This window comes from Microcaecilia unicolor, unplaced genomic scaffold (genome assembly GCF_901765095.1).
Source record: "Microcaecilia unicolor unplaced genomic scaffold, aMicUni1.1, whole genome shotgun sequence".
Taxonomy (NCBI): domain Eukaryota; kingdom Metazoa; phylum Chordata; class Amphibia; order Gymnophiona; family Siphonopidae; genus Microcaecilia; species Microcaecilia unicolor.
Window position 1 is genome coordinate 1 of NW_021962972.1, and position 22,566 is coordinate 22,566.

General features: G+C 47.7%; 1 long non-coding RNA gene across 1 annotated transcript; it reads right to left on the reverse strand.

Moving 5' to 3' along the window:
• Window positions 1–1,860: 1,860 nt before the first annotated feature.
• LOC115458701 lies at window positions 1,861–21,478 on the reverse strand. Its single transcript, XR_003940140.1, has 4 exons — window positions 21,224–21,478; window positions 18,279–18,352; window positions 5,322–5,370; window positions 1,861–2,056 (listed from the first exon to the last, which is right to left on the reverse strand). It is a non-coding gene; the product is annotated as an uncharacterized LOC115458701 (long non-coding RNA).
• Window positions 21,479–22,566: the final 1,088 nt, after the last annotated feature.

Consider the following 22,566-nt stretch of genomic DNA (forward strand, 5'->3'; position numbering starts at 1 on the left):
ATAATAATGACTTATAAGTACATAAGTACTTAAGTGTTGCCATACTGGGACAGACCGAAGGTCCATCAAGCCCAGTATCCTGTTTCCAACAGTGGCCAATCCCTTCCATCTTTGCAGAGAATATATTACTTGAAAGTGATGCCAAAATTACAACAAAGCGTTTCTATAAATCAAGAAAGCACATCTGAACCACTTGACAGATTTTTTGGAACAGACGAAAGAAAATATTGAGTCTAGAGCTACTCTGATTGCTTCATTTGTATTTCTACAAGACAAAGAAGCTCTGTTGAGACTTTAAAAATATTCATCCGGAATTTAAAGGTAGCAAGGTCTCAATATTTCCAGATATTTCGCGTTGGACGCAACAGAGAAGAGAGAAATTTCTAGAGATGAAACAAGATTCTTTGGCTATTAAGGCTAGCTTTCAATTGAGATTTCCTTGCAAGTGTTTATTGACTTTGAATGACCCAGAACAATTACGTACTTTCCTTAATGCACAAGGCGATAAGGGTTAAGTTCATATAAGAAAAGGTTGTATTATTAAAGGGTTACCTCCTGCTTAATTTTTAAGTTGTATTATTCTTAATTATCCAACTTCCATTGGTTTTCAAACTATCTTGAATCACTCATAATGTTTGTGGACTGTTAAACTAATATAATATTGTAACTTTGCCTCTTTATATAATTTCCTTTGAAAAATGACTTATATTTGATGATATCTTTGTATTTAATGAAAATTAATAAACAAATTTAAACATAAACCCCATTAAGCTAACTGCTTTTACCACATTCTCTGGCAACGAATTCCAGAGTTTAATTAAACGTTGGGTGAAGAAATATTTTCTCTGATTCGTTTTAAATTTACTACTTTGTAGCTTCATTGTGTGCCCCCTAGTCCTAGCATTTTTGGAAAGAGTATAGAAGTGATTCACGTCTACCCGTTCCACTTCACTCAGTATTTTATATACCTCTATCATATCTCCAATCAGCCGTCTTTTCTGCAAGCTAATGTGTTTTTTCCATCTTCAGATCAACAGCAAACCAGCTTGTTCTAGTTTCTCAACAGCTGGTATATTGGTAATCAAATAGACTCATTGCTAACAGGCAGTAGCATAGTCAGGAACTTTTTACAAGGGCTGCATCTCCCCTGCCCCCTGTGCCATGCTGCTGCTGCCACCCCCATCTCCATCCCCACCCTTGTCTCTGTCTCCCACCCACTCGCCGCCTTAAAATCGTTTTGGCTTTGGTCTTCAACCGAGCAGCAGCACTCATACACGGCCTGTTCCGGGGCTTCCTCCTTGAACCGAGAAAGTCCCGGAGCAGGCTACAGGCAGGCTATAAGTGCCGCTGTCATTGCCCGGGTGAAGACTGAGCCAAGAGGGGTTTAAGGAGTTGCGCACCTACCCTAAATCCGCCACTGCTGAGAGATCCTCTCCCAGGCCTGCTTCGTAGAGGCTTCTTGACTCAGGCCTCTCTCTCTTGGAGACCTCTTGTCTTGAGGCCTCTCTGATCTATTCTACTTCAGGGCATTTAACCACCTCCCTGCCTAAGCTCTGCCCCTCTGACTCTGCAGGTGTTAACTCCACCTACCCTCAGTCTCAGTTAGGGAGTGATCCTATGGGAATCCAGCCATGGAGCACCCACTACCTCACAAGGTGGTTAATAGAGTCTAATAAATGAATAAGTTGTGTTTTTTAAATCATATTGTATATGTTTTAAAGGATGTAACCCACCTAGGTTTGCAGGCAGGCTAAGTTCACAAAATACATAAATAAATTAAATATACAGATGACATCTTATGTACTCTAGAAAGAAGCTCTTTTCTCCTGGGAAAAGAGAAGAAAGTAGGAGAACCAGGAATTTCACTGCTTTTACTTTATTGAGGAAGTGATACAAGGGACAGCAGAATCATGAGAAGTGTCTAGCAGAAATGCCAGCAGAAATGGAGGAAGATCCCTATGCTGAACAGAAAGGAGCAGACAGGATTCAGCTCTCTTCAGTCATCCGTGGAGAGTCTGTGCCAAAAAGCTCCTCGATCACGGAATAGAACCAAGAACTACAAAAGAACTACAAAAGAGAATCAATCTTTAACAGAAAAATAAAAGATTCATCTGATGGGATCATTATAAGCAACATTAAACAGGGAGGTACTGTAAAGGCACCTCCAGGGCACATTAATTAGCTGCTCATTAGTTATGATTGCATCATGGAATTATCCGGATTACTGGAGAGTTCTAACTGTAGTATAGTGTTAGTCCACTCTTATCAAGAAATGTATTAAGTTATGTCCGATAAAAAAGGTATCATCTTATTTTCTTTTCCATGTTTTATTTTGTTTGATTTCTATTGATAACTGTAGTATAAAAAGACTTTCATTGGCTGCTCATTAGCTGTGACTGTACAGTAGAAGGATTCTAATTGGCTGCTAATTTGCTGTGATTGTACAGAAGAGGGATTCTGATTGGCTGCTCATTAACTGTGACTGTACCTGTTTATTAACATTTAATGCATTATTTATTTATTGCCTTTTTGAATAAATTCACCCAAGGCACTGTACAGCAAGAATAACCTGGACAGAGGAGATAAGCAATTACAGCAGTAAAAAATGTTCAAAGAGCTGCACTTTATAGCATACTGTGGGGCTCATTTTCAAAGCACTTAAAGTTCCTTCGTTTACTGTGTAACTTTGTAAGGCCAACTGCTTTGAAAATACGCTTCTTAGTCATTTACAATGCCAGCACAATACAGATTAAAACATTTTAAACAGCACAGGAGGTAGTCGTGGTTCAACATAGAGACAGAAGATAGAGTCATGAGTTTAGGTAAAAGATAAGGGTGATTAACTTACACAAAAAGTGCACGTGGATTTATAAAAGGTGCCCTGTAGTAAACAAGTCCTGCTACAGTATGTGCAGTTGGTGTCAGTCCTTGTGTGTCTGACTAGCTAGTTACATGCTGCTTGCGTTTAAAGGCTTGGAGAAGAGCCAAGCTTTCACCTGCTTCCTGAAGCAGAGATAACCTTTCTGAGGGGGCTACTCTGGAGAAGGCTTGTTTGGTGCATCCTTTGGAGAGGATGAGGTTAGGGATATTCCTTGGAAGGACTTTAGTAACCTTGGAGGTACCTAGAAGGAGATCCTGTTCTTCAAGTATTCTGGCCCATTTCCTTTAAGGGCCTTGAAGATCAGAGAGAGAGTTTTTAATTTAGCCCTGTATTATACTAGTGTAGCCAGTGAGGATTTTGTTATCTTATTGCTCATGTTTCCTTTTTAATAAGGACTGCTCTCATGTCTGTTCTCTGATATAATGAAAGTAAAGGGCTCCAGCTCTAAGGGAGGACACTGCCAGTATTTAATGCTGTGAGAGACATTTCTGTGTCCCACTCCTTTCCTCAGTGGAGAGTTAGTGCCCCCTCTGCAGTGTTTCTAGACCCACACTGTCAGAAAATAGGCTCAGGTCTCTCCTGAATCCTCCCACTTAGTGTACATGGGGTTGGCACTGAACCACAGGACTGACCCAAACTGCAAAATGTTACAGGTGGAACTGGGAGGCTCATGGAACACAACTGTCACATCCTGTCAATGCTGAAGTAAGATTTCAGTAAAATTATTCCAGAGGTCAGTGGTGGGGAAGAATTGAGAGGAGGAGGGGGAAGCAAATGTTGGTTTATAAATGTGATCAACCCAAAGTAGTAGAAAACAAGAGGAAAAGAATATCACTGGGCAGACTGGAAGGGTCAGTTGGTTTGTATTTGATGTTTGTTACTCTTTCAGCACAAGATTAGTCATTCTGATTGCAGGCTGTTAATGTCCAGTGATGTGAAAAGTATTGACCCCCTCCTGATTTCCCCTGAATGGATTCTACTACTACTGAGCTTAAACGTAATAAAAAAAAGTAAGATGATATGATACCTATATTATTGGACAATCTTAATACAATTTTCTGTACTATTAGACAAAGGAAACCCGAGTAAACATACTAAGGTCATTTTTATCGTAGCCACAAAAATGGCTTTTTTCTATTTTTTTTGCATTAATGGCCATGGCCATTTTTTACAATTATACACGATCCATTTTATACGCAATAAGGGCTCCTGTTTCATCTGTGCACCAACCAGTTAGCATGTTATAGTTAGTGCAGGAATTCCCATTTTCTGCCCCGACTCCCCCCCCCCCACCCCCACCAAAAAGAAACTTTTTTTTTAGCTTGCACAGATTTCAGAGTTACTGCAGGACGCTTGAGTGCATCCCATAGTACTCCATGTTTTGCTGCATTAGGTACATGCTAGTGTCTAATCTAAGGACCTCACAGTTTTAAAATTATTAATTTATTTAGGGGTGGTTTACAAATGCACTCTAGCATTTTTAGCTTGTGGTAAAAATCAGCTGGTGGTAAACGCTAAGATGCCCATAGGAATATAATGAGTGTCTCAGCATTTACCGTCATCTGATTTTTACCGCAAGCTAAAGACCCTCTTAAGGAATAAAGTTATGCAACATCCAGAGTAATACAGAGAGGAAAAAAGCACTACTGGGCCCTCAAGACTGAGACAACAGGAGTCCTTTATTAAGATCAGACCCGACACGGGCCGTGTTGCGGCGCAAACATCGCCTGCCTGAGGGGACCAAGTTTAATATCAAGAGGCGCAGGTAGGGAGCTCAGTAGGTATGGATTCTGACCGACGGCGTTCTACGGGAGTTTCTCAAATCTCCCTACCTGCGCCTCTTGATATTAAACTTGGACCCCTGAGACAGGTGCTGTTTGCACCATAACACGGCCCGTGTTGGGTCTGATCTTAATAAAGGACTCCTGTTGTCTCGGTCTTGAAGGCCCAGTTGTGCTTTTTTCTTCTGTATGCTTTACTGTTTTCTATCCAGAGTAGTACCCATATGAAAAAGTATCTGCTGTTAGGGGCCCTTTTACAAAGGCACGGCAAGCCTACCATGGCTTGCCACATGCCAATTGGGCTCTACCACCGGGCTCCCTTGGGAGTTCCCGCCCCCATCCCCTGCAGGAGGAGGAAAGGGCTCCCCCAGGAAATTGCAGCACTGCAAGTGTTTAACTTACCACATGGCCATTTCCTTCTGGGAAAAAAAAACCCTTCTATCGGGCGGCAATAAAAGGGGGCCGGACACCACCACAGGGCCCCTTTTACCACTGCTTGGTAAACTTAGTTAGTCAATCAACCTGTTGAGCAAATTTTATTGATAATCAGATTCAACTGAACACAGCCAGGCTTGATTTCAGCCTGAAATGCATATGCATGAGATTATTCATTCTGATTATAAACTATTAATGTATCTAAAATATGAAGCAGATTTTACCTCCAGCTATCAGCTCGTTGATGAGTTTGAAAATGGAAAGTAAGATGCCCTAGAGGGGAAAACAGAAACTTGGGTTAGAAAGGAAATATTTCTGAGACAGTAACACAATGATAGATCTGGCAATAGATGCTGAAAGGTGCCCAGCTCTACCACCGGCTGCCTTTCAGGTGCTGTGGAGGACTTGCAGCTCATCTGCATATCCTTACAGCCTTCTCTGGGGTGACACCCAGGTCCACTCCGATCCACTCAGGGCCTCCGCTCTAGGTGCCCAGTGCTCCCACCAGGTGCTGTGGAGGACTTGCAGCCCTTCTGCATTTCCTCACAGCTGTATCCGGGGTGACTCCAGGTCCACCCCGATCTTCCCAGGGCCCTCGCTCCAAGTGCACAGAGTTTCCAGGTGCTTTATGGCTAGGATCAGGCGACCCTCAGGGGGAGGAATGCTGGCTTTGGCCTAACCCCTGGTAAGCCTTTCCTCAGCTGAGAGGTGCCCAGCTCTACCACCGGCTGCCTTTCAGGTGCTGTGGAGGACTTGCAGCTCATCTGCATATCCTTACAGCCTTCTCTGGGGTGACACCCAGGTCCACTCCGATCCGTTCTAGGTGCCGCGCGGGGCATTTTTCTCTTTACATCTAATCTTCTTCCCAGTTGCTAAAGTACCTCAGTCATTTATGGCCCCTATTCACATTCTCTTCCTAGCCCTGTCCCTTCCTCATCTTTTCCCTCACCCCCTACCTCTCTCTGCTACAGGAACTCACTGCCCATCCATCGACTTCATCACCTCACCTTCTCTCCTACCCTCTTGGCTTTTAGTCTCCGTCTCTTTCTTCCCTCCATTTTGCCTTCCCCATTCCACCTAAATACCTCTCGCCTTCATGGCCACACCTCTCCTACTCTCCTCCGCTCTCTTTTACTCCTTCTCTTACTCTCAGCCGGCGACATCAATCCCAATCCTGGCCCTCCTCACCAACTATTATCCCAACTCTACAGATCTCACCGCGACCTCTCTAACCTCATCTCTATTCCTCTACTCCCCTCCTCTTCTCTGCCCTTTTCTTGCGCCCTATGGAATGCCCGCTCTATCTGTAACAAACTCCCCTATATCCAGGACCTCTTTATCTCGCGTCACCTCCATCTGCTCGCCATAACAGAAACCTGGCTCTGCCCTGATGACTCTGCTTCAGTTGCAGCCCTCTGCCATGGCGGTTATCTTTTTTCACATACTCCTCGCCCTGCTGGTCGCGGGGGCGGTGCTGGACTACTTCTCTCTCCCTCCTCCAGATTTCAACCCCTTCTTCCACCTCAATCTCACTGTTTTTCCTCCTTTGAAGTCCACTCTATCCACCTTTTCTCTCCTCTGCCTCTTCGACTAGCAGTCATTTATCGTCCCCCTGATAAGTCCCTTTCATCCTTTCTCAGTGACTTTGATGCCTGGCTTGCCTTCTTCCATGATCCTTCCTCCCCCTCTCTCATCCTTGGTGACTTTAATATTCCTGCTAATGATCCTTCCAACTCTTATATTTCCAAGTTACTCGCTTTAACATCCTCCTTTAATCTCCAACTATGCTCCACCTCCCCCACTCATCAAAATGGTCACTGTCTTGATCTCATCTTCTCCAACTGTTCACCCTCTAGTTTCCTTGCCTCTGATCTTCCCCTCTCTGATCACCATCTTATAACTTTCACACTTAAATCTCCTCCCTCCCAGTCCCGTCCTATCTTATCTAATTTATCTAGGAATCTTCACGATACTGACCCTTCATCTCTATCCTCCCATGTTTCAAACCTCCTCTCTACTGTGGCACCATCCACGTCTGTCAACGAGGCTGTTTCTTCTTACATCAATACTCTATCCTCTGCCTTAGACACACTTGCACGTTTGATGACCCGCCCTATAAGGCGTACAAAACCCCAACCTTGGTTGACTTCTAATATCTGCTACCTACGTTCCTGTACCCGCTCCGCCGAATGCCTCTGGTGGAAGTCTCGGGCCCTTGCTGATTTCTTACACTTTAAGTTCATGCTGACCTCCTTCCAATCTGCTCTTTTATGCGCAAAACAGGATTATTATATCCAACTGACCAACTCTCTTGGCTCTAACCCTCGACTTCTCTTCACCACATTGAACTCTCTCCTCAAGGTGCCCCCTCCCCCAACTCCCCCTTCATTATCTCCTCAGGCCCTTGCTGAATTCTTTCACGACAAGGTTCAAAAGATAAACCTTGAATTCTCTACCTCACCACCTCTCCCTCCACTAGTCGGTTCCCCTCTCTCTCCTTCCCCTCATTCCTTTTCCTCCTTTCCTGAAGTTACTATAGAGGAAACTACACTTCTCCTTTCTTCCTTAAAATGTACCACCTGTTCCTCTGATCCCATTCCCACCCACCTTCTTAATGCCATCTCACCTGCTCTTATTCCTTTTATCTGTCACATTCTCAACCTCTCACTTTCCACTGCAACTGTCCCTACTGCCTTTAAACATGCTGTGGTCACACCTCTCCTTAAGAAGCCTTCACTTGACCCTACTTGTCCCTTTAATTACCGACCCATCTCCCTCCTCCCTTTTCTCTCCAGATTACTTGAGCATGCAGTTCACCACCGCTGCCTTGATTTTCTCTCTTCACATGCTATTCTTGACCCACTACAATCTGGTTTTCGCCCTCTCCACTCAACCGAAACTACGCTTACTAAAGTCTCCAATGACCTATTACTGGCTAAATCCAGAGGTCAATATTCCATCCTCATTCTTCTTGATCTTTCCGCTGCTTTTGACACTGTTGATCACAGCATACTTCTCGACAGGGCTGGTCTTAGCAAGTGCGGGGCCCTATGCAGACCAATTTGACGGGACCCCACCCTAGCCCCACCCCCACCCCAACTCCGCCCCACCCTAGCTCCGCCCCACCCTAGCTCCACCCCCACCCTAGCTCCAGAGCCGGCCACCCCTCCCTCCGAGCTCCAAGGCCTCCAGCTCCAGGGCTTGTCGATCCTGCACAGTCAATGCCAACTGAAAACCATGTCTTTTTCACAAACACAGATACACCCTAATCCACTATAGAATAAGTAGTAATATTTAAACTTTCTATTTAGACAAAAATTAAACTGAACCCCCAAGATGCCAGATTCAGCATACAACACCACAGAAACAGAAAATGTCCCCTAGTACTGTGCAAAATATAAAGACAACAGATGTAAATTTGAAAAAAAACTAACAAATACCAATCACCACTTTACAAATTAACAAATAGAAACAAAACAAATATAGAAAATAAAATAATACCATTTTATTGGACTAATACATTTAGCTTTCAGAGGCCAAAACCTCTGTCCTCAGGTCAATACAGTATAGTGAATGATACATACCTGTAGCAGGTGTTCTCCGAGGACAGCAGGCTGATTGTTCTCACGACTGGGGTGACGTCCGCGGCAGCCCCCACCAACCGGAAGAAGCTTCGCGGGCGGTCCGCACGCAGGGCACGCCCACCGCGCATGCGCGGCCGTCTTCCCGCCCGTGCGTGACCGTTCCCGCCAGTTGAATGACAAGCAAAAAAGATGAAACGCAACTCCAAAGGGGAGGAGGGAGGGTAGGTGAGAACAATCAGCCTGCTGTCCTCGGAGAACACCTGCTACAGGTATGTATCACTCACTTTCTCCGAGGACAAGCAGGCTGCTTGTTCTCATGACTGGGGTATCCCTAGCTCTCAGGCTCACTCAAAACAAGAACCCAGGTCAATTGAACCTCGCAACGGCGAGGGAACAACAGAAAATTGACCTATGAAGAACAACTAACTGAGAGTGCAGCCTGACCAGAATAAATTCGGGTCCTGGAGGGTGGAGTTGGATTTACACCCCAAACAGATTCTGCAGCACCGACTGCCCGAACCGACTGTCGCGTCGGGTATCCTGCTGGAGGCAGTAATGTGATGTGAATGTGTGGACAGATGACCACGTCGCAGCCTTGCAAATCTCTTCAATAGTGGCTGACTTCAAGTGGGCCACTGACGCTGCCATGGCTCTAACACTATGAGCCGTGACATGACCCTCAAGAGCCAGCCCAGCCTGGGCGTAAGTGAAGGAAATGCAATCTGCTAGCCAATTGGAGATGGTGCGTTTCCCGACAGCGACCCCTAGCCTGTTAGGGTCGAAAGAAACAAACAATTGGGTGGACTGTCTGTGGGGCTGTGTCCGCTCCAAATAGAAGGCCAATGCTCTCTTGCAGTCCAATGTGTGCAACTGACGTTCAGCAGGGCGGGTATGCGGTCTGGGAAAGAATGTTGGCAAGACAATTGACTGGTTAAGATGGAACTCCGACACCACCTTCGGCAGGAACTTTGGGTGGGTGCGGAGCACTACTCTGTTGTGATGAAATTTGGTATATGGAGCATGAGCTACCAGGGCTTGAAGCTCACTGACCCTACGAGCTGAAGTAACTGCCACCAAGAAAATGACCTTCCAGGTCAAGTACTTCAGATGGCAGGTATTCAGTGGCTCAAAAGGAGGTTTCATCAGCTGGGTGAGGACGACGTTGAGATCCCATGACACTGCAGGAGGCTTGATAGGGGGCTTTGACAAAAGCAAGCCTCTCATGAAACGAACGACTAAAGGCTCTCCAGAGATGGTTTTACCTTCCACACGATAATGGTAAGCACTAATCGCACTAAGGTGATTCCTTACTGGGTTGGTCTTGAGGCCAGACTCTGATAAGTGCAGAAGGTATTCAAGCAGGTTCTGTGCAGGGCAAGAACGAGGTTCTAGGGCCTTGCTCTCACACCAAACGACAAACCTCCTCCACTTGAAAAAGTAACTCTTTTTAGTGGAATCCTTCCTAGAGGCAAGCAAGACCCGGGAGACACCCTCAGACAGGCCCAACGCAGTGAAGTCTACGCCCTCAACATCCAGGCCGTGAGAGCCAGAGACTGAAGGTTGGGGTGCAGCAATGCTCCGTCGTTCTGCGAAATGAGAGTCGAAAAACACTCCAATCTCCACGGTTCTTCTGAGGACAACTCCAGAAGAAGAGGGAACCAGATCTGATGGGGCCAAAAGAATCATGGTGCCGCGGTCTTGCTTGAGCTTCAGTAAGGTCTTCCCCACCAAAGGTATGGGAGGATAAGCATACAGGAGGCCGGTCCCCCAATGAAGGAGAAAGGCATCCGACGCTAGTCTGCCGTGTGCCTGAAGTCTGGAACAGAACAGAGGCAGCTTGTGGTTGGTCTGAGAGGTGAAAAGGTCCACCGAGGGGGTGCCCCACTCTCGGAAGATCTTGCGTACCACTCTGGAATGAAGCGACCACTCGTGCGGTTGCATGACTCTGCTTAGTCTGTCGGCCAGACTGTTGTTTACACCTGCCAGGTATGTGGCTTGGAGAAGCATGCCGAACTGGCAAGCCCAATGCCACATCCCGACGGCTTCCTGACACAGGGGGTGAGATCCGGTGCCCCCCTGCTTGTTGGTGTAATACATTGCAACCTGATTGTCTGTCCGAATTTGAATAATTTGGCAGGACAGCTGATCTCTGAAAGCCTTCAGTGCGTTCCAGATCGCTTGGAGCTCCAGGAGGTTGATCTGCAGATCCTTTTCCTGGAGGGACCACAGACCCTGGGTGTGAAGCCCATCGACATGAGCTCCCCACCCCAGGTGAGATGCATCCGTCGTCAGCACTTTCGTGGGCTGTGGAATTTGGAATGGACGTCCCAGGGTCAAATTGGTCCGAATGGTCCACCAGAGCAGTGAAGTGCGGCAACTGGTGGAGAGGCGGATGACATCTTCTAGATTCCCGGTGGCTTGAAACCACTGGGAAGCTAGGGTCCATTGAGCAGATCTCATGTGAAGACGAGCCATGGGAGTCACATGAACTGTGGAGGCCATATGACCCAGAAGTCTCAACATCTGCCGAGCTGTGACCTGCTGAGACGCTCTGGTCTGCGAAGCCAGGGACAGGAGGTTGTTGGCCCTCGCTTCGGGAAGGAAGGCCTGAGCCGTCTGGGTATTCAGCAGAGCTCCTATGAATTCCAGAGACTGGGCTGGCTGGAGATGGGACTTTGGGTAATTTATCAAAAACCCCAGCAGCTCCAGGAGTTGAATAGTGCACTGCATGGACCGGAGGGCTCCTGCCTCCGAGGTGTTCTTGACCAGCCAATCGTCGAGATATGGGAACACGTGCACTCCCAGCTTGCGTAGATACGCCGCTACCACCACGAGGCACTTTGTAAACACCCGTGGGGCAGAGGCGAGCCCAAAGGGCAGCACACAATACTGAAAGTGCCGTGCGCCCAGGCGGAATCTGAGATACTGTCTGTGAGCTGGCAGTATCGGGATGTGAGTGTATGCGTCCTTTAAATCCAGGGAACATAGCCAATCGTTTTTCTGAATCATTGGCAGAAGGGTGCCCAAGGAAAGCATCCTGAACTTTTCTTTGACCAGGAATTTGTTCAGGCCTCTCAGGTCTAGGATGGGACGCATCCCCCATGTTTTCTTTTCCACAAGGAAGTACCTGGAATAGAATCCCTGCCCTTCCTGCCCGGGTGGTACGGGCTCGACCGCATTGGCGCTGAGAAGGGCGGAGAGTTCCTCTGCAAGTACCTGCTTGTGATGGGAGCTGAAGGATTGAGCTCCCGGAGGACAATTTGGTGGCAGGGAGGCCAAATTCAGGGTGTATCTGCACCGCACTATTTGGAGAACCCACTGGTCGGAGGTTATGAGAGGCCACCTTTGGTGAAAAAATTTTAACCTCCCTCCGACCAGCAGATCGTCCGGTACAGACACTTTGAGGGCGGCTATGTTCCCATGGATCCAGTCAAAAGCCCGTCCCCGGCTTTTGCTGTGGAGGCGCAGGGGGCTGCTTAGGCGCACGCTGTTGACGAGAACGAGCGCGCTGGGGCTGTCCCTGTGCCTGACGAGGCCTTCGGGCCGGCTGGGTGTATCTACGCTTGGTAAAAGCATAGGGTGCAGCCTGCCGGGCCCGGGAAAAACGTCCACTTGCTGAGGTGGATGCTGAAGGCGCCCGGTGGGAGAGCTTGTCGAGGGCGGTTTCCCGCTGATGCAGTTGGTCCACCAGCTGCTCGACCTTCTCGCCAAAAATATTATCCCCCCGGCAAGGGACGTCGGCCAGTCTCTGCTGGGTGCGGTTGTCCAGGTCAGAGGCACGCAGCCATGAGAGCCTGCGCATCACTATACCTTGGGCCGCAGCACGAGATGCCACGTCACAGGTGTCATATATACCCCTGGACAGGAACTTTCTGCACGCCTTCAGCTGCCTGACCACCTCCTGAAAAGGCCTGGACTGTTCCGGCGGGAGCTTGTCAACCAGGTCCGCCAGTTGCTTCACATTATTCCGCATTTGGATGCTCGTGTAGAGCTGGTAAGACTGGATGCGGGTCACGAGCATGGAAGATTGGTAGGCCTTCCTCCCAAACGAGTCCAGAGTGCGAGACTCCCGCCCCGGGGGCGCCGAGGCGGTATCCCTCGAACTCCGTGCCCTCTTGAGAGCAGAGTCCACGACCGCCGAGTCATGAGGCAATTGGGGCCGCATTAACTCTGGGTCCGAGTGGATTCTGTATTGGGACTCTGCTTTCTTGGGGATGGTGGGATTAGATAATGGTCTCATCCAGTTCCGAAGCAGTGTCTCTTTGAGGACATTGTGCAACGGTACCGTGGAGGACTCTCTAGGTGGTGATGGATAATCGAGGACCTCGAGCATCTCAGCCCTCGGCTCATCCACAGAGACCACGGGGAAGGGAATGCATATAGACATACCCCTGACAAAGGAGGCAAAGGAGAGGCTCTCAGGAGGCGAGAGCTTTCTCTCTGGTGAAGGCGTGGGGTTGGAGGGAAGGCCCACAGACTCCTCTGAGGAGAAATATCTGGGGTCCTCCTCCTCCCCCCACGAGGCCTCTTCCTCGGTGTCGGACATAAGCTCATGCAGCTGAGTCCTCAACCGGGCCTGGCTCGACGTCGAGGCACCGAGGCCTCGGTGTCGTCGAGCAGTGGACTCCCGCGCCGGCGGGGACGAAGCTCCCTCCATCGACATCGACGGGGACTCCACCTGCATGGCGGTCGAGACCGGCGCCGCAAGCGGCGTCAGCGTCGAAGGCCTTGGCACCGGGCTAGAGCTTGCCGGTGCCACAGTCAACGGCGCCGAGGGCGCAAGCACCCCCGGCGCAGGCACAGTCTGGCGCATCAGCCCTTCCAGGATCCCCGGAAGGATGGCTCGGAGGCACTCGTCCAGGCCCGCTGCCGGGAAAGACGGGGGGGCCGGTAGAGGCGTCGGTGCCAGAAGCTGCTCGGGTCCAGGAGACTGCACCAAAGTGCTGGGACCCTGACGCGTCGGTACCTCTACTACAGAGGGGGACCTCTCCTCTCGACGCTGACGCTTACTCGGCGTCGACTCCTCTCCGGCACCTTTGTTTTCTTGCGATGCCCGTCATCGGCGCTAGGTGGAATGGAGGAGGAGGAGGAGGTCGATCCCCCTCGGTCTCGAGGGACCGGGTCAGACAGGGTTCGGTCCCGAGGGCCATGGGCAGAGGGAGTGACCGGGGCCGATTGCCCACGCGGCCTCTCACCCCTACCGTCACCGGAGGACCGGCGGGCCGACGGGACCTGTGCTCCTGGGGTCGATGCCATCGGTGCCGATTTTGCGGACATCGATACCGGTACCGAAGAACCGGCCGTCGATACCGATGCTGTCGAGGTCGACGTCGAGGGGCCGGCGCAAGTTCCAAAAAGACGGTCCCGAAGAACTTGCCTCGCTACTTGAGTCCGTTTCCGGAGACCAAGACACAAAGTACATGACTTGGTATCGTGCTCCGGCCCGAGGCACTGGAGGCACCAAGCGTGAGTGTCGGTCTGCGAGATAGGCCGGCCGCACCGACCACACTTCTTAAATCCACTCGGGACCTTCGAGGACATCGACGGAAAAATCGTGTCGGCGAAATCAAAGTTGTCGATGGTGGCGGTAAAATCACACCTCGAAAAACAACTTGACCGCGCGGCCACAAGGCCGCTAGAAAACGAGGGAAAAGTACAGCGCGTTCTCCTTTTTTAACAGAAAAAAATTTGTTAGGGGAACGTGCAACGAAAATAAACGAAAAAAGAGAAAGGTTCGCGAACAACGCGACGGTTTTCCGGGGCTGAGGAAGAGAGAGAGGTGAACACGTCTCTCTCCAGGCGTGGAAAAGAAAAGACTGGCGGGAACGGTCACGCACGGGCGGGAAGACGGCCGCGCATGTGCGGTGGGCGTGCCCTGCGTGCGGACCGCCCGCGAAGCTTCTTCCGGTTGGTGGGGGCTGCCGCGGACGTCACCCCAGTCGTGAGAACAAGCAGCCTGCTTGTCCTCGGAGAAAGAGCTGTTACAGTATCCTATCCTGACCTGAGGAAGGGGGCTTTGTTCTCTGAAAGTTTGTCAAAATGTATTAAAATTAGTCCAATAAAAAGATTACCTTATTTACATGTTCTATTATAAACATTTATTAACACAGCTACAATACTATATCCTAAAGCAAAAAAATAAAAATATATATTTTATTTACAGTTTGTTGTCTCTGGTTTCTGCTTTCCTCATCTTCTTTTCACTGTCTTCCTTCCATCCAGCATCTGTCTTCGCTCTCTCTCTGCCATCCAGTGTCTGCCCTCTCTGCTGTCCCCTCCATCCAATGTCTGCCCTCTCTCCCTGCCCCTTCCGTGCACATCTGCCCTCTATCTCTGCCCCTTCCATTCACTGTCTGCCCTTTCTATCCCTTCCATCCACTGTCTGCCCTTTCTCTCTGCCCCTTCAATCCACCATTTGCCCTCCCTCTCCCATCCATTCGGGTCTGCCCTCCCTCTCGCTCCCCCTTCCATCCAGGATCTGCCCCTCCCTCTGCCCCTTTTTTTCAGCCCCACTATCCCACCAGTCCCCCGTTTCAGCCCCAGCCCTTTTCTCCCACCAGTCCCAAGCTTCAGCCCCAGACACTTCTCCCTATCTCCTTTTCAGCCCCCAGTACCCACAGTTTCAGCTCTTGCCCCCTTTCAGCCTCCAGTCCCAGTACTAGCCCCCTTATCCCACCTACCCTCCTTTTCAGCCCCCTTCATCCACATGCCTTGTATTAGAGCCCCGCTTTTCAGCCCCAGAACCATTCTCCCACCTGATCCACGCATGCCCCATTTTCCCACCAGCCCCATGCATGGCCCCCATTTCCCATATGGCCCCTTCTCAAACCCCAGTTCCAGCCCCCTTCTCCCATCTGAGAACCCCCATCCTATACCCTTCTCCCATCTGAGTCCCCCTTACCCCCTCCCCCAACTGAGAACCCCCATCCCACACCCTTCTCCCATCTGAGTCCCCCTTACCCCTTTCCCCCAACTGAGAACCCCCATCCCACACCCTTCTCCCATCTGAGTCCGCCTTACCCCCTTCTCCCATCTGAGTCCCCCTTACCCCAACTGAGAACCCCCATCCCACACCCTTCTCCCATCTGAGTCCCCCTTACCCCCTCCCCCCAACTGAGAACCCCCATCCCACACCCTTCTCCCATCTGAGTCCCCCCCAACCCGACCCGACCCACCTACCAACTCTGTTCTCCTCCTGCTGCACCCACTAACTTTAAAAAAAAATTGAGAAGCGCCCCCCCCCCCGACGATTGATCGCTGTCCTGTAAAAAATTGAGAAGCGGCCGGAGTAGCAGGCAGCGCCTCGCGTATGCCCTGCTAGTAAAAATCTCCTGCACGTCGGGCCGGCCTTCCCGCATTAAGTCCCACCCTCCTCCGAGGTAATAGGCTCTTCCCGCATTAAGTCCCGCCCTCCTCTGAGGTAATTGCTAGGGGGTCATATTTCCTGATACCCATGATCCATGTTCTACATGCTCTCCCCATTTGTTCACATATTTCTAATTGATCTGGAAATAGGCATAAGTGAGGTGATACTACTACTATTACTACTACTTAACATTTCTAAAGCGCTACTAGGGTTACGCAGCCCTGTACAATTTAACATAGAAGGACAGTCCCTGCTCAAAGAGCTTACAATCTAAAGGACACGCGAACAGTCAGTCTGATAGGGGCAGTCAAATTGGGGCAGTCTGGATTTCCTGAAAGGTAAGAGTTAGGTGCTGAACGCAGCATTGAAGAGGTGGGCTTTAAGCAAAGACTTGGGCAGGGAGGGGGCTTGGCGTAAGGCTTCGGGAAGGTTGTTCCAAGCATAGGGTGAGGCGAGGCAGAATGAGCGGAGCAGATGATTCACAGTTTCTGTAAATTATTTAATCATAAGCAGGTGGTGAGAAATTGCAAAAGAAACTTGCAATTGGGAACAGATGATATTTAATGTGGACAAGTGCTATAGCTGCACTTTGCTAGGTTCCACATTCGGAGTTGCTACCCAGGAAAAGGATTAAAACATCATTGTGGACAATTGAAATCCTCTGCTCAGTGTGTGGCAGGAACTACAACCCACACAATGATAAGAATTATTAGGAAAGAAGGGAGAATAAAATGGAGAAAAATCATAGGACCAAATTCTATATAGGATACCAAGAACCGTTGCTGAAAAAATTGCACGCTAACTGCTGTTCCATAGACGTCACTCCAGTTGAGCGCTATATGTGGAGCAGCACTTAGTGTCGATTTCCACGCCCCAAAAATATATATGCAGATTGATAGGTGCAGAATTTTGTGCAATATGCTGCACGAATGTTTCCACGCCAAACTCAGCACTGACGTCAGCACCAACATTGGCGCATAACGCGTGATGCTGCCATTTGTCTGGAGCAGTAAGCAAAATGGCATCGACCAGAAGGCAGCCAAATTTCTCCCAGGCTGACACCTTCCAGTTGGCCAGATTAATCCTTGAGAAGCCAAAAAGGCTCTTCATCATCTCTGGCCTCAGAGCTGGTGTAAATCCTCACGTCTAAATTAAGTGCGGATCCATCAAATTCAGTAATTCCGTGTGGTCTGCCCATATTCCTCCCATCACGATGCCCACTTTTTCGATTCCGCACTAAGAAACTTATGTGCACATCTTTATAGAATGGTGCATAACAAATAGCACATGTAATTACAAAGTACAGTCGATTAGCGCCAGTAATTGATTTAGTGCCCAATTACTGGCACTGATTCGCTTGTTAACCAGTTAAATTGCGTTTACCCAATTGTCCACATGCAATTTTTAGCACCATATATAAAATTAGGAGGATATTGCCTCTGTCACTTCATGGTGTGTCCATATTGAGTGTTTCGTACAAGTCTGGTCACATCTCAGAAAAGGATAGAGAAGGATGATGAAAATGATAACGAGAATGAGACAACTCTCATATGAGGAAAGACTAAAAAGGATAGGGCTGGTCAGTTTGGTTAAAAGAAAGTTGAGAGGAGATATAATAGAGATCTATGAATCCATGACTGGAGTGGAATGTATACAATTTAATTTCAGTTTAGTCTTTTCAAAAAATACAAAGACTAAGGAACACAGCATGAAGTTATTAAATATGTAACTTTGGACAATTAATTCCAAAACTTAGTTGTTTATTGACTAGAAAATATTCTTTTAAATGTATTAAGAATATTTTCTACTTAATAAACAACTAAGCTTTGGAATTCATTGTCCAAAGATGCACAAGCAGTTTAGAATAATTGGGTTTATAAATGTATTGCTGGAGAAAAAGCACTTACATTCTTTGGTGAGTGGACATAGCCCGACATTGAAGATCTGGGTCTAATTCAGCTGCTGAATATTGGGAGGAGCAAAACTATTTTTACAGCTTCTGCACTTCAGCAAAGCTTATTTCCAAAGGAAGGATTTAGAATCACCTTCTCTGGCTTTGGGGCAGGTATTCCCTGAGCAGCCCTGATTTCCTCCCTCCCAGGTTAGGAACAGCTTGGGTACATCCCAGGTGTCTGGACTAGGAGCTGCCATGGGATTTGAACCTGGACTTTCTGGTTCCCAGACCACTGCTCCAACCATTAAACTCCTCCTCTGCTCCCCTATTCACTTACATCTTCAATCAATGAAGGAGAACCTTGAGTAGTTCCAGCTCTATCCTCTCCACGGACAGGTTGTGCATTGGTAACTAGATGATAAAGAGATAAAATAAAGCGTCAATTAATGGATTAATATTTAAATACTTAAAAAACATTTATATGCCGCCTGTCTACCTTCCAAGTGGCTTACAGAAAAGAAATAAATGATTTAGACACACAAACCAAACATATTCAGAACATATACTGAAAGCCAGTTCAAAAGACATAGGGGTCGATATTCAGCATGAGGAGGGCTCCAACCCTGTAAAATCACGCAAACTGGGTCTAGCGTTGATGTTCAGAGGCACTGAACTGGAGAGTGTTGCTGGAATATCACCAGAGACTACGTGGCACTGTCCGGTTAGAGATGGAGCCAGGAGTTATCTGAGGAGCGCTGTTATTCAGTGCTGTTAAGTGAATAATTCTGCGGGAAGCTGGGCTTGTCCCTTGACAAAAGCATTTTTATACTGAAATGCTAGAATCGGGATCAGCTGACTGAGCTCAGATAAGTGCATGATTTACATTGGAAAGACTTTATTTGTATTATATTTTCTTTTTGTTGATTTTTTTTCAAGAATAACTGATTTAAGGGGGTAAAATATGAAACAACGCTTTCGACACTTTTGTTATCAAAAGTGTCTTGAATAGAGGTTGACTGAATTTCAGTTTTGCTTTTGGCACCAAAACCGGCCTGAAATCCAAGCTGGAGTTTAGGTCGAAAATGCAAGTGGGTTGCCTCCGCCACTACCTACTCCACCCTGCAGAGACCAGGTCCCAACACCCTGTCCTCCCACAGGCGAGCGGGACCCATTGATCCAGCCCCACCCCACCCCAACTACTGAAAGGCCCACCGCAGGCCTACCTTTAACTGTCCTGGTGACAGTCTCAGGCAGGAACTCTGGGCAGCCATTTTTATGGAGGAACCAGCATGGGCAGCAGTGACTGTTATAGTTCTTGCCCCAAAGAGACCACTAGACCACCAGGGCAGGGCCTTTGAGTGGTGGGGGAGGGTTTGGCTCAGCAGCACTCGCTTTCTTCCAGTGGGGGAGGGCTAGGAGGGGTGGGTGGCCAGCCTGTTTGGACCCAGTCTCTGCAGGTGGTGGAGGTGCCGTTTTCATTTTCAGCCGAAACCAATCAGGAAAATTTGGCTGCTGGTTTGGATTTGGTAAAAAACGAGAATTCAGGTTTCATTTGTCCTCTAGTTCTGAAATAAGACCCCTTTAACATTAAAGTTTATGATAACATTTTTGTTTGCAGATGAAAGTTGATATTGTGTTTAATTATAAGGGGCTTAAGTGGTTTTTGGATCACTTCTGTGTTTAGATGGTCACTACTTTTTTTTTTACACTACGTTTGATAAATGTACATTTTCTTACTTGCAAATACCTGCACCCAGTTGCATGTTCTTTGGAGCCGGTATAAATGTGTCCTCCTTTCTTTTAGGGTAATTTTTTGTATGCATGTAGCTATATATGTTATCTTTATAAGACAGATATAAAAGATGCACCTAGTGCCCTGTTATACTGTTACCCCTCTTGGGGTCTGGTCTTGTAACAGGGATCTATGGGAAAAGCCCAAAAGGTGCATATTTTAAGTCTATTTTGTAAAGGTAACGTGGAGGGGCATAATCATACGGCGCTGGCCATCTCCGGGACCGGTGCCGTAAGTGGGCGGAGCCAACCGTATTTTCAAAAAAGATGGTCGCCATCTTTTTTTTTCACTAATACGGTTGGGCCCGGCCAAATGACAGAGATTGCCGAGTTTGAGATGGCCGGCATCGGTTTTCGGCCATAATGGAAAATAATGCCGGCCATCTCAAACCCAGCCAAATCCAAGGCATTTGGTCATGGGAGGAGCCAGCATTTGTAGTGCACTGGCCCTCCTCACATGCCAGGACACCAACCGGGCACCCTAGGGGGCACTTCTAAAATTTAAAAATAAAAATAGCTCCCAGGTGCATAGCTCCCTTCCCTTGATTGTTTAGCTGCTCAAATCCCCCCCAAAGCCCACTCCCCACAACTGTACACCATTACCATAGCCCTAAGGGGTGAAGGGGGGCACCTATATGTGGGTACAGTGGGTTTTGGAGGGCTCCCATTTATCACCAGAAGTCTAACAGGTAGAGGGGGGATGGGCCTGGGTCCACCTGTCTGAAGTGCACTGCACCCACTAAAAAGTGCTCCAGGGACTTGCATACTGCTATCAGGGAGCTGGGTATGACATTGAGGCTGGCATAGAGGCCGGGAAAAAAGGTATTTTAATTTTTTTTTGGGTGGGAGAGGGTTGGTGACCACTGGGGGAGTAAGGGGGGGTGATCCCCGATTCCCTCTGGTGATCATCTGGTCAGTTGGGGCTCCTTTTTGAAGCTTGGTCGTGAGAAAAAAGGGACGAAGTAAAGCCGGCGAAATGCTCGTCAAGCCTGGCTTTTTTTCCAATATCGGGCGAAGCCGGCCATCTCGTGAGCACGCCCCCGTCCCACCCCCGTCCTGTCTCACCACTTTACCGACACGCACCCTTGATGTTTTGCTGGCTCCGCAATGGAAAGCAGTTGGCGCCGGCCAAAATCAGCTTTCCATTATAATGATTTGGCCGGGTTCAGGAGATCGCCGGCCATCTCCCGATTTGTGTCGGAAGATGGCCGGCGATCACTTTCAAAATGAGCTGGATAGACACCCTCCATTTATATAATAGGCTTCCAGAATCAGCTTTGATAACGTGTAACACACTTTTACACGTGTTGTGGTAAATTGTGGATGTAATTTAGATTTGGAAAGGTTATCTATCTCTGTGCTGACTTTAATACACGGAATAAAATGTGAAGCTGAGAAGGTTCTGACTTGATCTTCAGAGGAGTGAAGGAGCTGTGAATGTTCAGAGTTTAGTAAATATGGAGCTTTCTGTAATAATTTAAGGTTGCTTACCATGATAGCAGCAGCTCAGAGCCACCACCAGGAAGGCAACTGCGATCTTCATGGCTACAATGCGCAAAGGAGTGTAGGTAGAGAACTCTGTACTCAGAGTCACATATATAGTGTGAATATCCCTCCCTCTCTGGCCAGGATTTCAGCTGACAGCTCACCTTGTACTCTCATCTATGAGATCTTGGGAACTGTCCAGGTACCAAACCTTGTGCAGATTTCAGTATCATACACCTGATTATGCCTTTCTGTGAGAAAAGGACACAGTGATGCTTGTTTGCGATTAAGTGAAGGAAGGATATGCGTGTAAGTTACATCATCTATTTGCCCTGATGTATACATGAGATAGATGAGCAGAACTAGAAGTTCTCGATGGTAGATCCAAGATTAGCAGCAGAGATGCCAAGAGTGGCCCATTTACTAGCACAGAATAATGCTGTAATTAGGCCTCTGCAGTGACACATGCCCTGCGTGCGTAAGTGCTGCGATAACTGCCACTTCCGTGCATAAGTACTGTTATAAGGTCATGTAGAACTGCAAAGGTCTATATTTGTTTTTTTTTTTATTCTTTATTTATAAGTTTAACATTTATATCAACAAACATAATGCATTGAAATATCAGAAATATAATAAATATATGACATAATACTTTATATCATTCAAATAAAATAAGGACAAATTTGTTATATAATTTGTCCACAATTATTTGGTCAAGATACTAAGAAATAGTTCAAGTGGAAAATTATAGTAAATTAACAATTTACAAACGGATGGAGCAACGAATGTACACAGCCGATATTCAGCATATTTAAACTAAGGGAGTACCTCCACGGTAGGAACAGCCTTTTCCCTGATTCAATAAACTCTAATAGCTTCTTGGGAGGTAAAGAAAACATCGTTCACCAGATCAATTGAAATACAACATTTACAAGGAAATCTCAGCACCAATGTGCCTCCTAATTTTAACACCCTAGATTTATACAAAAGAAATTCTTTTCTCCTCTTTTGTGTAATCCTTGCTAAGTCTGAGAACACTTGAATCTTTTGTCCCATGAAAGAGTCGTTAATATGTCGGAAATATAACCGAAGAATATTGTTTCTGGTCAAACTCGAGGGACAAAAGTTTACCAACAATGTAGTTCTTTCAGATATCAGTTCGAGAGAGTTCTCCAAGGAATTCTGTTAAGTTTAATGTAGTGCCAGGAGCTGTTTGAGGTTGTTCGTTTAATTGAGTAGGTCTACCAGTTCTGTATTGGGTTTCTCGTTATGGGGGGAAACCCCTCCACTGGAATCCCCAATACCTCAGTACAATATTCTTAAGCATATCTATAGGATTATCAATGGTG